General features: G+C 39.3%; 1 protein-coding gene across 8 annotated transcripts in view; it reads left to right on the top strand.

Annotated features, from left to right (window-relative positions):
* The window catches only part of wasf1 (WASP family member 1), a 92,191-nt gene that overhangs the window by 12,991 nt on the left and 64,316 nt on the right, over nucleotides 1–14,884 (top strand). For 2 of the 8 annotated variants that reach the window (XM_053646230.1, XM_053646257.1), the window contains exon 2: nucleotides 3,176–3,205. The exons of 4 other annotated variants lie outside the window; for them this stretch is intronic. The gene's annotated coding sequence lies outside the window, so the exon portion shown is untranslated. Of the gene's footprint in view, nucleotides 1–3,172; nucleotides 3,206–14,884 lie in introns of all 8 variants that reach the window. 2 more of the 8 variants (XM_053646221.1, XM_053646248.1) reach the window with 1 other exon arrangement.

The raw sequence follows: 14,884 nt of genomic DNA, 5'->3' as shown, positions 1-14,884 counted from the left end.
TTTATAGTTCATTTTCGAACTGAGGGAAGGTGGTGAGAGAGAAAGAGAGAGAGAGTGGGAGTGGGAAAGAGAGGGGGAAGATGGAGGAGGCACCTCTTTATTTGGAGAGAAATAGCTTGGGGATGAAAGGCTCTGAAGAGTCTATAACAGATGCATTATTTTTGTGTTGTGGCATTTATGGCAGTCAGCTATTCTGAGAAATTGTAGGAGTTGATGATCTAATTTGAGGTGCCTGTATACACTCTGAGAAGAAAAGATGCCGTTACTCGTCTTTTAATGGGGTAATCCTCAGGGGTGCAGTTTAGTACCTTTTTTCATTTAATGATGGATGTTTTTAAGAGGATGAGTTAGTCTATCTGGTAGCACTTTTAACAGGTACAAAATTGTCCACTGAAATAAAACATGACCATTCCACCAAAGCACACAAAATCTATAAAAATCTCTATAACTACAAAATCTGAAATACAGATGTATAAATTTGCAGATATAATTTACTTTTCACTGTTCTTGAGGTCATACCACATGGCACCCATATGTAGCAACAATAAAAATATTCATAAAAAAAGATAAACCCTTTGAACAAGTACGCTTATTTATTTATGTATTTATTTATTTATAAATTCATTCATTTGTTCTATTGTTATATTATTAGCATGGAATAAAAAAAACTGTGAACTCTCTCTCTCTCTCTCTCTCTTTCTCTCTTTCTCCAATAACTGCATATCAGTGTCTCAAGCCCTTGTTCCTAGCTCTAAAATGACGTTTTGGAATTCACAACGGAGGCTTGAGCTGGGATGCGTAATAAAGTTCCACACACCAGAGCGTTTTAAGGACAGAAACCTAACAAATGTCTTGAAGTAAAACACCTCAACAATGTCTTGATATGTGGTAACTGTGGTATAAGCGGAATAATTGACTCCAGTACATTGAATTATTAGAAAATAATGCACACTCCAGTTCGCGTCATGGCCGCATTACCACCTAAGGGTGTGTTATTTTCTAATAATTCAATGGTCTGTCATCAATATTCCTTATATATAAAACAGATACTATATATATTGTCTTCTCATGCTTAAAAAATTTTTTAGGCAAAAAACAAGTTGACCAGTAAGAGTCTGCGTCATGTTATCATCCATTCCCACTAAACAATGCCACCTTTAATCAGTAATACATGAGCTGTGTAATTATACATACATGTGGCAAGTTTAGTCTACTATTCCGTGAGTCTCTTTGAGATCAAAGCTTACCTTATCACTTACTATTTACATATTGTGTCCTCCCCCTATTTTGATTTTCATCAGTGTGCACAGCCATGTAGGTCAGCGAAGGTTAAACTGTCACCTCTCTCACACTCAGGCACCAAAGATGGCTGCACAAAATCCCTAGCTGAGCTGCAATGGCAGAATTGTTACATAAACAGTTTTCACAGATGACCCCTGGGCTACTTGTGTGGCTCATCATAGGACTAGAGTCATCTAGGCATGACAGCTGCTGCAGAGAAGCTCTCAAGGTTGGAGATTCACAACTGCATTGTTAGGTTCCTGTCCACTAAACACGTCTTGATGAGTAGTCTTACTGTAGACAACAAGCTCACGTCATAACAAGTTTGGCATGCTTTGAAGGACAAATTGTACCAGGCTCCACATGTTAGTGATTACAGAAATAATGAACGGACCTGCATTGCTGGAACTGGAAAAGTCCACCGGCAGGATGGAGGAAAGCCTTTCTAGATGAAATACGCCAATAGAAGAATAATTGGGGTGAATCCAGCTACAAGCAAAGACTGTCAGATCAATAGAAATGTAATGGCAGTGGAAGGATAATAGGGCTGCCATCTTGACCAAGTATTTGTGAAGGAATAAAGAACAGGAACAGAGCGTCCAAGGCCTGTGGCTTATGTGAGTCCAATCGATACAAGGTAATAGCTAGGACGCTGCTACAGGTATTAAAACCATCACATAGCACAGCGCAGAAGCCTCTTGGGCAGTCACAAATAAAAAGGCCAGTCAAGAAAAGAACATTAAGTCAGGACCATGCGAGAGAGAGAGAGGGAGAGAAAAGAGAGAGAGAGAGAGAGAGATGCACAAGGCTCTTCACTGTGACCACTACTATTAATGACCCTCTCATGAGGCATGCCAGATGCTTTGTGTAACTCCTTTGTGATTCCCTTTCAATTTGATTTTATGTGGATATGGTTCAGATCATTTAGAGGAATGAACTAGAGAATATGTAACAGGAAGCAGAAAACAGGACACGATGACTAACAGGAGAAGGTGATTTATATTATATGATGAGTCAGCAAGTACCAGACTCGTGTCTCAGGCTACTGATGTGTAGATGTTGTTTTGATGTCTAGGCTTCATCTTAGACATCCACCACTGGCTCTTGTAATGTCTGATATTTTATACACTTGGCTGGCCACAAGCTTCAGACTCGTGTCTGAATCGGCTGTTCGCACTTCCATGTTCAGCTTTCTGTACACTGGGTTTCCAGCAGGAAAATAAACCTTTGAACAGCACAATGCAATGAGATGAGCTTTTTAGAGCAAGATCTGAAATAAAAAAAATATATAAAAATTACCACTGTAAAAAAAAACAAAAAAAAACCACACAAAAACCTGGCAGCTGTGGGTGCCAGAAATGTACCGGAAATAATACAGCAGAAATGGTTTTAAAGAAAACTGTAAAAAATCTCAATTTTATAAATAAAATCAGGTAGCAGTTACTGGAAACATACTGTAAAAAAAATAATGGTTGGTAATTGTTTCTTTTTAACAGTATAGCGTCATATATCACAATTATAAGGCTGTTCGATTTACATGTAAATTTAATGTAAAATGCATGTCATACTGTATTATGTACAGAATTTCACTGTAGAAATCACTACACACCTGTGTATTCATTAAAAACAAACCCTGTGCATTTTATCAGCGTTCTTGTTTTTACATGAACTGCATTTAACTCTTAATTAAAGGCTAATTTCATGTTTTATAATTTATATTCTTCACTGTTAAAACCACCGGGAGACTTTATTTATTTATTTATTTATTTATTTATTTATATTCCAGTGGCAGCATTTTTAATCGTTTGGTCAAATTGAATCTTAGGAGCCCAAAGCGAATAATGTGCATGTGAGGTGTGTCACTTTCTATCTCCTTTTTTTTTCTGGTCAGCAGAGAACAGGCTCATTGGAAACACCAGATATGGTAAGCACTGCTGCCTCCAATACACTCCCATGTTAATCTGTGTGACAGCTTTTGCATATATAAAGCGTATTGTTGAGCCATGTGAATTCTGTTTCTGCCATTTGCCCCACATGATTTTTATTTCCTCTAATGTGTATGTTGCATTGTGCTGTTTAGGCCCATCATATAAATATCATGTGAGCTACATTTTGCAGATTTGTGAAATTTCTGTATGCAAGTGCAAGTATCACTGGATTAACAAACCGATACTATATATATATATATATATATATAATATACCCTATTGAGCATCTGTGGGGCATCCTCAAACGGAAGGTGGAGGAGCACAAGGTCTCTAACATCCACCAGCTCCGTGAGATCGTCATGGAGGAGTGGAACAGGACTCCAGTGGCAACCTGTGAAGCTCTGGTGAACTCCATGCCCAAGAAGGTTAAGACAGTGCTGGAAAATAATGGTGGCCACACAAAATATTGACACTTTGGGCCCAATTTGGACATTTTCATTTAGGGGTGTACTCACTTTTGTTGCCAGCGGTTTAGACATTAATGGCTGTGTGTTGAGTTATTTTGAGGGGACAGCAAATTTACACTGTTACACAAGATTTACACTCACTACTTTACATTGTAGCAAAGTGTCATTTCTTCAGTGTTGTCACGTGAAAAGATATAATCAAATATTTACAAAAATGTGAGGGGTGTAGTCACTTTTGTGAGACACTGTATATAAAATCATATATAGTGGTAATGCAAGTTTATATTAATATGATGGTCGGTCCAGGTAATTTCACTGTATAGTGCAGGAAAGTACAGAAATTAATATTACATTCCACAGACGAGTGGCAAGTTGCACCTGGGGTAAAATGAAAAGAATTGCCTAGATGTTAAAAAACACATATTACGAAAGTAATGCAATGTCTCATTTTGCCATATTTTTATGCTTCCATAGTAACTAATAATAATTCACATGAAGCCCGACTGCGGACACAAACACACACACATGCATTGTTAGCTTTAGGTGGTTAATATGATTCTCTGGGGCTAATAGTTATGCCCCCAGAGAATAAAGAAACTCCATGTTAGGAGAGCAACAAAATGGCACAGATAAGGAGAACAAGAAGAGAAAAAGAGTAGCAAAAACAGGTAATCCCCCAAGGAAAATTAATGTATCCTCTTGTCATTTTTCACATCAGCCAACTGGAGCCAATTTGCATAAATCTCTAACCAGAGGAAGACGTTTAAAAAGACAAATCGTCTCTCATACGTCTTCTAGTATAAGCAACAGTGATGATAGCTGATCAGACTTATTCCTCCCCCAGAAGACGTTGTACTGATCATTTTAGTTTAGCCCTATGCTAGGACAGCAAGACTCAGAATGATTGAAGATCTAATGAATAGGCTCATTAAGAAAACCTCATTGTCTGGGAGGTTTTGATTAGTGGCGAGTTTGCTCAGTGTAGCACCCTGCTTCCTTGCTTTGTCCCAAATCACTTCTGGAGATTTGGCCACAAAATCGGTGCCCTTATCTTTTTTTTGTGTGTAATTGGAGAATAAGTGGCAATCCATGCTTATTATAGAGTCAATCTTGTGTGGGCTGGCCAAGTCCTGTCGCAGTAGATATGTCCTCCTCTGGGGGATGATGTGTTTTCTCTGTTAGCGGTGTGCTCATTAATCAGAATGAGAACTCCCCAAGCTTGTGATTACTGAAGAAACCATCAAGTGTGGGATGGTGAGAACACATAGGTGAGCTGTTATAAGGTAGGTGGCCAATTGCATTATTATTCTCTCGGATGTCACTGCAGGTGAATTCAGGCAAACAGCCGACAAAGACAACATGGTTTTTTACCCACCTGTAACACATTTCAACACCTCTACTAAATGTCACCGGATATATTTCCAGTCTTCAGTTGTGCAGTTTCGGTGATTGTGTGCCCACTGTAGCCTCAGATTCCTGTTCTTGCTTAGTGCCTTGCACCTACAGGGTTGAGGCTTCGAATCCCGCCTCTGCCCTGTGTGCTTGTTCTCCCTGTGCTTCAGGGGTTTCCTCCGGGTACTCTAGTTTCCTCCCCCAGTACAATGACATGTGCTGTAGTAGTCTGATTGGCATTTCCAAATTGTCCATAATGTGTGAATGCGTGTGTAAATGTGCGTGCAGTTGCACCCTGCGATGGGTTGCCACCCCATCCAGGGTATCCCCTACCTTGTGCCCCGAGTTCCCTGGGATAGGCTCCAGGATCCCTCACTAGCCTCTGTAGGATAAACGGTGCAGAAAATGGATGGATAGATGTAAAAATTTGCTCAGGTTTATTCAGGCTACCAAATTACATATCTAATGGTCATCTTGACAGAATAGTTCAAACCTAAACCACATGGTATAAAATATAGAGGCACTACTATTATTGTGGTGCACTGCAAAAAAAAAAAAAAAAAAAAACCAAAAAAGACCATAGCTTAGCAAGTAAAAATATCTGGAATATCAGCAAATTCAGATAATATTTCTTTAATAGATAGTTTATAAGCTGTAAGATTATTAAGCCTACTTTTAGAAGGCTTATTCTGCTGGCTGATCATTTTAAGTGTTTATTTCTAGAAAGCCGTGAAATTATCTGCCAACAGATTAAGACCTTGAAATCAGTAATAGGTTTAACAGTTTTAGATTTGGTATATAATAATATCATAATGAGAAATCTTAGCTAACTTTTCTTAGATTTTTTTTCACTTGCTGAGATATAATTTTTGCAGTGTGTGACCTCATATAATCTCAAGACTGGTTCATGTTGAAGAGCCATTAAAGCACGTGGCCACAATAGATGATTTGACCTCAGGCTTCGCATAAAGCTGTATTTTTAAAGACAAAGCATTGTTTGTCTATGCAGAATGAACTCCCGCTTCCCCCTTCTTTTTTTCAGACAGCTATGATTCACTGGTCTGTGTGGGCTTTTCTAAAACGGAGTGCTGTGTGTTTGTTTGTGCTTTTGAAAGACACACAGTCGTGCGTTTCAATTGAACCGTTCTCAATCACACAGTTCAGTGTTGCCGCCCTCCTCTTGCCCCAGCAGGCTGACTGGCGCACTGTGCCTCTGGAACTGCCACTGGCATCGAGCACCACGGTGGGCTCTAAGAGTCTCTGGCGCCTGCCAGCTTTGTGTGTCCAGAATCGGCCCATTCACAGCACATCCAAAATGGCAGCCAGGCCTTTTGAAAGGGCACAGTTGGGTTTAATGAGCAAGTTATGCAGCTGGTTCTCTGTGGGCTGCTTCGACCATGCTGGGGTGATAAACTGGCACCTGCTTTCTTTATGCATGCTACGAATAATCTGGTGTGCTATCAGGCTATGCATTTACATAGCTTATTTTAGTATTAGTACAACTTTGTATAGCTGGAGACTCATCCAGTAGTAATGTAGTAACTGTTATCATCTTTGCTGCATTTGGTGCTGAATAGTATTAGACATATAGTTCGCACAGACGATTTACACATTTTATGTGTTGCATTTTAATATCAAGAAAGATTTTGTACACGATGAAAAGAAAATCACATTTTGAAATGTGCCTTTTTTGTGGCCAAAAGTTTGTTATAAAATGATTAATTTTATTAAAATATTACATGATTCTAGTCTTGGCTCTCAGTTGTTTCATTAAAATCAAACAGGACAATGAGGCAAAACACACACAGTTCACTCTGACGGGTGAATACTTATTATATATATTATCTCATGGGTACACACACTCACACACAATTACATTCATTAATGGTTAATTACATCAATTACATGTATTACACTGTCTCGCTGATATCGAGTCCTGTGCGTGCGTGTGTGCGTGTGTGGTGGGTATATATTGAGAGGATACATTTATTTTTATTTTACTAGTTTCATATGTAAACATATAGGACAACAGCATTCCTTGCCTAGTGATGGAGCAAGTGTGTGTGTGTGTGCGTGCGTGCACGCATTTGCTCGTGTGTGTATCATTGACCAGACTTGTATGCATTTGCATGTTCACACTGTGGGCGTCTCATTGACCAGATCCTTATCCTCATCTTTTGTGTGTGTGTGTGTGTGCGCGTGTGTGTGTGTGCGTGTGTGCGTGTGTGCGTGTGTGCGTGCGTGCGTGCGTGCGTGTGTGTGTGTGTGTGTGTGTGTGTGTGTGTGTGTGTGTGTGTATTAGCTTGTGTAACACAGCAGTAGGAGTAGATCTTCCATAATGAACTGTTCTTTCAGCTGAATAACTGCAGTGTATTTGTCATAGGACATTGTATATTATATATGTCAAATGTGATGTCTTTACAGCACTGAAGCTACATTTGGGTTGCTTGTGTCACATCTGTTTACTTTCTCTGTGCCATGATTACATGATCCCATAAAACCTCCAGCTGTTTATTGTTCATCGACAACTGACAGGAAAACATAGTCTGGAATTTGACATAATTTGCTTTTCATATTATGCCAGCGATGCTCTGCTGTGTCTTAAAGCTGGTCTAAATGTCTTGTGTGTGTAGAGATTCTTGTTGCAACAAACTGCATGTTTGTGGATGGTGGAAAGGTCCACATTGAAAAACTTGTGCTCGTTACTGACTCAGTATTTTCAGTTTTACGGGATGGAGTGCAGTTCTCTCATGGAAAAGTAAAGAGGCAGCAATACATGAACATGGGCTCATAGGATGAGAATCTGGGATGGATGGATAAAAATGGACAGAAAGATGATGGATGCATGGATGGACAGGAATGGACAGAAGGATAGATGGATGGATGCATGCATGGACATGGATAGACAGATGGATGGATGGATGGATAAGAATATACAGAAGGATGGATGCATGGATGGACAAGTATGGACAGATGGATGGATGGATGGATGGATGAGAATATACAGAAGGATGGATGCATGGATGCATGGATGGACAGGTATGGACAGAAGGATGGATGGATGACAGAGGAATTGATGGCTATATCACTGGACAGATGATGGATGGCTGGATCATCAGTGGACAGTTTGATAGATGGAGGAATGAGTGGATATATCAATGGACATTTGGATGGATGAATAGATGGATATATACACTCATGGTCAACTTTATTAGGAAAACCTGTTCACCTGCACATTCATGCAGTTATCAGCCGATCATGTGGCAGCAGTGCAATGCATAAAATCATGCAGATATAGCTAAAGAGCTTCAGTTACTCAAACCAGCCCATCTGGCACCAGCAACCATCCCACTGTTAAAGTCACAGAGATCACATTTTCCCCCATTCTGATATTTGATTATGTGAGAAACTGTTGATCTCCTGGGATTTTCACACACAACAGAGTCTAGAGTTTACACAGAATTGTGCAAAAAAACAAAAACACTGAGTGAGCGACAGTTCTGTGGGTGGAAACGCCTTGTTGATAAGTGAGGTCAGAGGAAAATGGACAGATTAGTTCGAGCTGCCAGGAAGGATATAGTAACTCAAAATCACTCTTTACAACCATGGTGAGCAGAAAAGCATCTCCGTATGCACAGAACATTGAACCTTGAGGTGTATGGGCTACAACAGCAGAAGACCACATTGGGTTCCACTCCTGTCAGCCGAGAACAAGACTCTGTGGTCATCATGGGTACAGACTCACTGAAACTGGACAGTTGAAGATTGGGGGGGAATCACCTGGTCTTTTTCCAGTCTTTAGTTGTCCAGTTTCAGTGAGTCTGTGCACATGATATCCTTACATTCTTGTTCTGGTAAATGAACAGATGGATGGATGGATGGATGGATGGAGGGATGGATATATTGATGGATGAGTGGATGGAAAGTCAAATGGATGGATATATCAGTGGAAAGATGGATGGATCAGTTCAACAAAACAGACTTCATATTAAAACCATAATGAACTTTCCTTTACTTTCACACCATCCGTTGTTACCCAGATGAGGACGGGTTCCCTTCTGAGTCTGGTTCCTCTCAAGGTTTCTTCCTCATATCATCTTGGGGAGTTTTTCCTTGCCACCATCGCCACCGGCTTGCTCATTAGGGATAAATTCACACACTTAAAATCTGTATCCTGTGTTTATATGTTTCTGTAAAGCTGCTTTGAGACAATGTCCATTGTTAAAAGCGCTATACATATAAAATTTAATTCAATTGAATGACTGGACTGGACTGACTGGATGGATGGATGGATGGATGGATGGATATATCAGTGGAAAAATGGATGACTCGAGGGATGGATGGATGGATGGATGGATATATCAGTGGAAAAATGGATGACTCGAGGGGTGGATGGATGGGTGGCCAAATGAATGGATGAATATACCAGTGGACATATTTATTAATTCAAATGATAAAATAATATAGAAATAGAAATGTATAAACATCTGCTTTGACCTTTTAGATATTCTTATAATCTTTTTTTTTTCTTTTAACAATTTTAGGTTGAAAAGACATTTACTTGTAAACATTAGCCTTGTACCTCAAGTGCAAAACCAAAAAAGCAGATTTGTACAGTGAATGTGTTGACTGATCAATAATTGTGTGAATTAGATTTTTTTGTTTGTTTTTTTGTCTGAACTGCTATATAAACCTGTTCTACATTGCAGTATTCTCACTAGACTGGGCCTTTCATTCTGCTAGATTTCTATAATTGTCTCTCTATAGCTTCATAGATTTATTTAGGAACTGGATGTTGGAGTGAACGCAAACCATTGGCTTACAAAATGGCCAAACTAAAAATGTGTGCTCTGTTACTTTATTTTACAACACTGCTGACATGCAGGTATTTAGAGAGCTGTTTCTTGCGCTGTTTATTTTTAACCTAACAACGAAACATTTCCAGAGTGTGATAGCAGTTGCCTTCGTACCAGAGTGTGATTCCTCATGTTCTGCTGCACTTTTTATGCAGGTGTGTAAAAAGGATGTCTCCATCCAACACTCCATCCTAATTGGCACTTCAGTTTCCTTTTTTTGTAAGACCACCAAGTACAGGATCTTCAGCCAGCCAAGACACATACAGAGATTTTAAGAAGTGTTTCAGGGCATTTTCAAGAAGGCTTATGTAAGAGCTATGATTTTGAAGAGTACAGATATCTTCACACACACTAATGTTACACCCAGCAGTGGCTCATAACCATTCTCATTATTTGCTCTAAAAAAGGTTTTTGGCATTCACAGAGTATTTTTAAACTAGCTCCATTTGGCAACCCTTTCATTATCGGTCCTGTCTGCTGCTCCTCCTGCAGTCAAATGTTCATAGAGTGAGCATAGGGCATGATTTCTGCCTCAACAAGCCTCTGTTGCAGTTAGTGCTTGTTGCAGTTCTCATTTTTGACCACTGTAGGTGCAATAATAACTCTAAGGAGCTTAAGGAGGCAGTGAGCAGATTGCCCCACGATCATAAACAGAAAGGTGAGCAAATCACTGAAACATCAGCTTATACACTATATGGCCAAAAGTATGTGGGAAGCTGATCAACACATTCATACAGTACTGTGCAAAAGTCTTAGGCACATACAAAGAAATGCTGTAGGGCAAAGATGCCTTCAAAAATAATCAAATTTAATGTGTCTATATTTTATATATATAGATATATAAAAAACTATAAAGTGCAATAAACAGTAATAAATGAAACAAAGTCAATATTTGGTATGATGACCCTTTTGCTTAAAAAAATTGTGCAGTTTTCTAAGGTAATGAGCTGTAGGTTTTATTGAGCATCATGCAGAACCAGCCACGGTTCTTCTGGAGAATTTGACTGTCACACTCCCTTCTTACAACCCCAATTCCGAAGAAGTTGGGACAGTATGGAAAATGTAAAACAAACAAACACAAAACATGTCATTTGAAAATTCATTTCACCCTGTACTATATTGAAACACATTATTAACACATTATTTGATGTTTTATTTTGTGAATTGAATTTATTTTTGAAAATATACTCTCATTTCCAATCTGATGACTGCAACACACTCCAAAAATGCGCGTTCAGAAGTGGTTTTCGGCCGTGCCCATTACACACCGAGATTTGAACGGATTCCTTGAATCTTTTAATGATATTGTGCACTGTAGAAGGTGAAATGCCAAAAATCCTGCTGATTTGTCCTTGGGGAATGTTCTTCTCAAAGTGTTGGATTATTCGCGGACGCATCTACTGGCAGATTCTCGAGCCTCGACCCATCCTTGCTGTTGAAGGACTAGGCTTTTTTGGAGGCTCCTTATATGCTATGATTAGACGATTGCCTCACCTGTTTCACATCACTTTCTTATTTCAACTTCATGCATCGCTATTGGTCCTAAATTGCCCCGTTCCAACTTTTTGGAACGTGTTGCATGCATGAATTTAAAAATAAATGTTTATCTTCAAAAAACTATGCAGTTGATTATTGAAAACATCAAATACCTTGTCTTTATACGTGTTTTGTTTAAATACAAGTCAAAGTACATTTACAAATCACTCCTCTTTGTTTTTATTAGCATTTTCCATACTGTCCGACCTTTTTCGGAATTGGGGTTGTATTTTTGCTGCAAAATTCAGCAGCCTTCATTGTGTTTTTTTTTTTGTCTGAAAAGTGTCTCTTTCCACTGAATACACTGCTTTCTTTACTGACATACAAAGAAATGTTTGTAACATTTAATTTTGTTCTGGAAAACTAATGTTTAGGAATCTATAATGTTTTTGTACTGACTCGAAAATGTAGAAGTCATAAAATAAAAATCTATAACATAATTTGTACTTTAAAAAAAAAATCGGGTGTATAAGACTTTTGCACAGTACTGTATGTGCTTGTTGAACATCCTATTACAGATTTAGTCTCCCTTTGCTGCTATAAGATCCTCCACTCTTCAGGGAAGACTTTCCACTAGATTTTTGGAGTGTGTGCATCACAGGAGCATTAGTGAGGTTGGGCACCGATGTCGGCCTAGATGGTCTGGTGCACAGTCAGCATTCCAGTTCATTCCAAAGGTGTTCAGTAGGGTTCAGTTCAGGGACACTCAAGTTCTTTCAACCTTGGCAAACCATGTCTTCGTGGACATTACGGCATTTTGGCAAATGCCCTTATCCAGAATGCCTTACTGTACATTTATCCCATTTATAGAACTGAGCAATTGAGGGTTAAAGGCTCAGCAGTGGCATGTTGGCAGTACTGAAGTTTGAACCCACAACCTTATGATCAGGAGTCCTCTGTCTTAACCCTTTAGCTACCACTCCCCTTCACTTTGTGCACAAGGGCATTGACATGCTGGAACAGGTTTGGACCTCTTAGTTCCAGGTCCAATTCTTCATGCGACAGCATACAAAGACATTCTAGACAGTTGTGTAAGTCCAACATTGTGGCAACAGTCTGGGGAACAACCACATTTGGGTGTGATGGCCAGGTGTCTACCAGCCCCTCCAGGATTTTGCGATTTTGTGATCACAGAAATTAATCCAAAATCAAGGAAACTCCACAGTATTCGGAGGGGCTTGCAATTTTTTACACTTACCCCAAGACCCATTATGTGACATCACTACACGCATTCAGCCAAAGCCCCCTGTGATTCACGTGCGTCAAACATGAGTACAGCTAAAAGGCCTCGTTCACCAGCGAACATCATTGCGAAAGACCGTGCAAAACAATTTTGTGCAATTTTGCCAATTCAAGTAGTTTTGCACAAAAAATTCAATTCAAGTAGTTTTGAAAAAAGACATAGCAAAATCAAGCATTTTTGGCAGCAACAATCACAAAAAAAAAACAATCTCCAAAATTCCTGGTCCCTTTTAAAGGAAGTAATTAGTATATCAACGTAATTGAAAATGTATGGACTTGAACTTGACCCTGCAATTTACACACTAGAGCTGCATGACAATCTCATGACACAACCAGAGGCTCAGTAGCCACAGTGTAAGACTCTTATTCAGAAGCAGGGGTGGACAACTCATTAATTTATTTGCTGGACCACTAGGCATGTGTGAGCTCTGGTGTGCTTCCCAGTCACATGTTTTTGTTGCCTTGAAACCTAATTGACTATGTTAAAAAGTAACTAAGCTAACGTAATGTATTAACATATAGCAAGTTGCGTGAATACAGACTTAATACAGACTAAGGGAAGTGAACAAACAAAACAAAGGCAATCCATGAAATGATCCATAATCGAAAGATGTGGAAAACAAATTAGTGGTCAGCAACCACGAAATGCTAGGCGCCGAATTGTGATGTTATTATGTTATTATCAGCACCAGTATCATTCATTGGTTCACTTGGGTTATTATAATTGTTCTCTGGAGCAAAACACTAATTGACTAATTTAGGGCTGCTCCGACCGTTTGGCATCCGATCCGTATCGGCCGATAATCACATTCTCTGACTCGATCAGTAGTCTCTAAATTTGGCCGATCTCACGAACCGATCACACTTTGATGACGTAAAACATGTGAGGACATAAAACACATGATGACGTTAAACTTTAGACTGGACTAATTAGTATGTTCTCCATGCTTTCTAATTGTACATGGCTAAAGATATAGGTTCTAAGGTTTTATGGTTCTGAGATACTGACTGAAATATTGTTAAGATCCCAGTGCTAATGTTAGGCCCTTAAGCAATTAACCTCTTAACACCTAACACGTGTGTGCATCTCAAGTGACTTTGGATAAAGGCGTCTGGCTAATGAATAAATGTATGAGGTCTCAGGCTATAGGCAGCTAAGAGAGCAATAATCCGTCAATATGTTTTCCTTTGTTTATGACAATTAAATGTAATGTCAGTGTTAATTAAGAGGCCAGTATTCTTGTACTTTTCCTGATCTGATTCAAGGCACATTTCTTTATAGTTTCAAATACGAGTGTAATGTGTGGGCAAGACAAGAGAAGCAGCATGCAAGTGCAAAAACAAAGGGAATCCACGAAATGATCTATAATCGAATGATTGTGAAAAGAGATTAGTGGTCAGCAACCAGGAAATGCTAGACACCGAGCTAGAAACTCAGGCACTATGGAATCACAGGTTAGACATGAATGCACGATAAGACTTTGTGAAGAGGCAAAGAAACAACAGTGTAAACTTAGACAAACTAATCAGTGAGCTATCACAGAACAGGCTGACACAAACGAGTAACACACCAATGACAGCACAGGGGAATTAAGACATGTGGAGTATTCCTATTTTAGTCTCATTATCGACGTTCGTTGCAGACATGTACACACCTTAATCACACTATTAGCGTCGTGTGGGAGTTTTCACCGCATTTTGCGACAGGACACGTACACACACGGCAGTGCTCAACCGTTTTACGGTAAACAAGAGAGCATGGCTGCGTCCGAAACCACGTACTGACTTACTGTATAGTAGGTGAAATACATGTATCTCGGCTACTATATATACGATAAGTATGCGGTTTGGGACGCAGCCCACGGCTTCAAGCAGTTGTCTATTTGCACATACACCATGACAAATAATTAACTGCACTTGAAGCTTTCGTAAAATTAAAAATAAAAACACCCAAAACTGTATACGGTTCCATAACGAAGACGAACTGTATGACGATACGTGAAATTCTGGAGGGACGTCGGACGGCGTGGCGCGGGGACGTAATGACATGTGCCGTTAATCGTTCTATGTTCTATAACATGTAAAACTGGAACATGAAAGGAATATTCTAAAAACGACTCATGTAAACACCTTAATCACAATATTGTCTTATTCAGAATAAGGCCAATAATTAGATTACTGC

This window comes from Ictalurus furcatus, chromosome 2 (genome assembly GCF_023375685.1).
Source record: "Ictalurus furcatus strain D&B chromosome 2, Billie_1.0, whole genome shotgun sequence".
Lineage (NCBI taxonomy): Eukaryota > Metazoa > Chordata > Actinopteri > Siluriformes > Ictaluridae > Ictalurus > Ictalurus furcatus.
The sequence above is the reverse complement of the archived record's forward strand: the minus strand, read 5'-3'. Positions and strand labels throughout refer to the sequence as shown.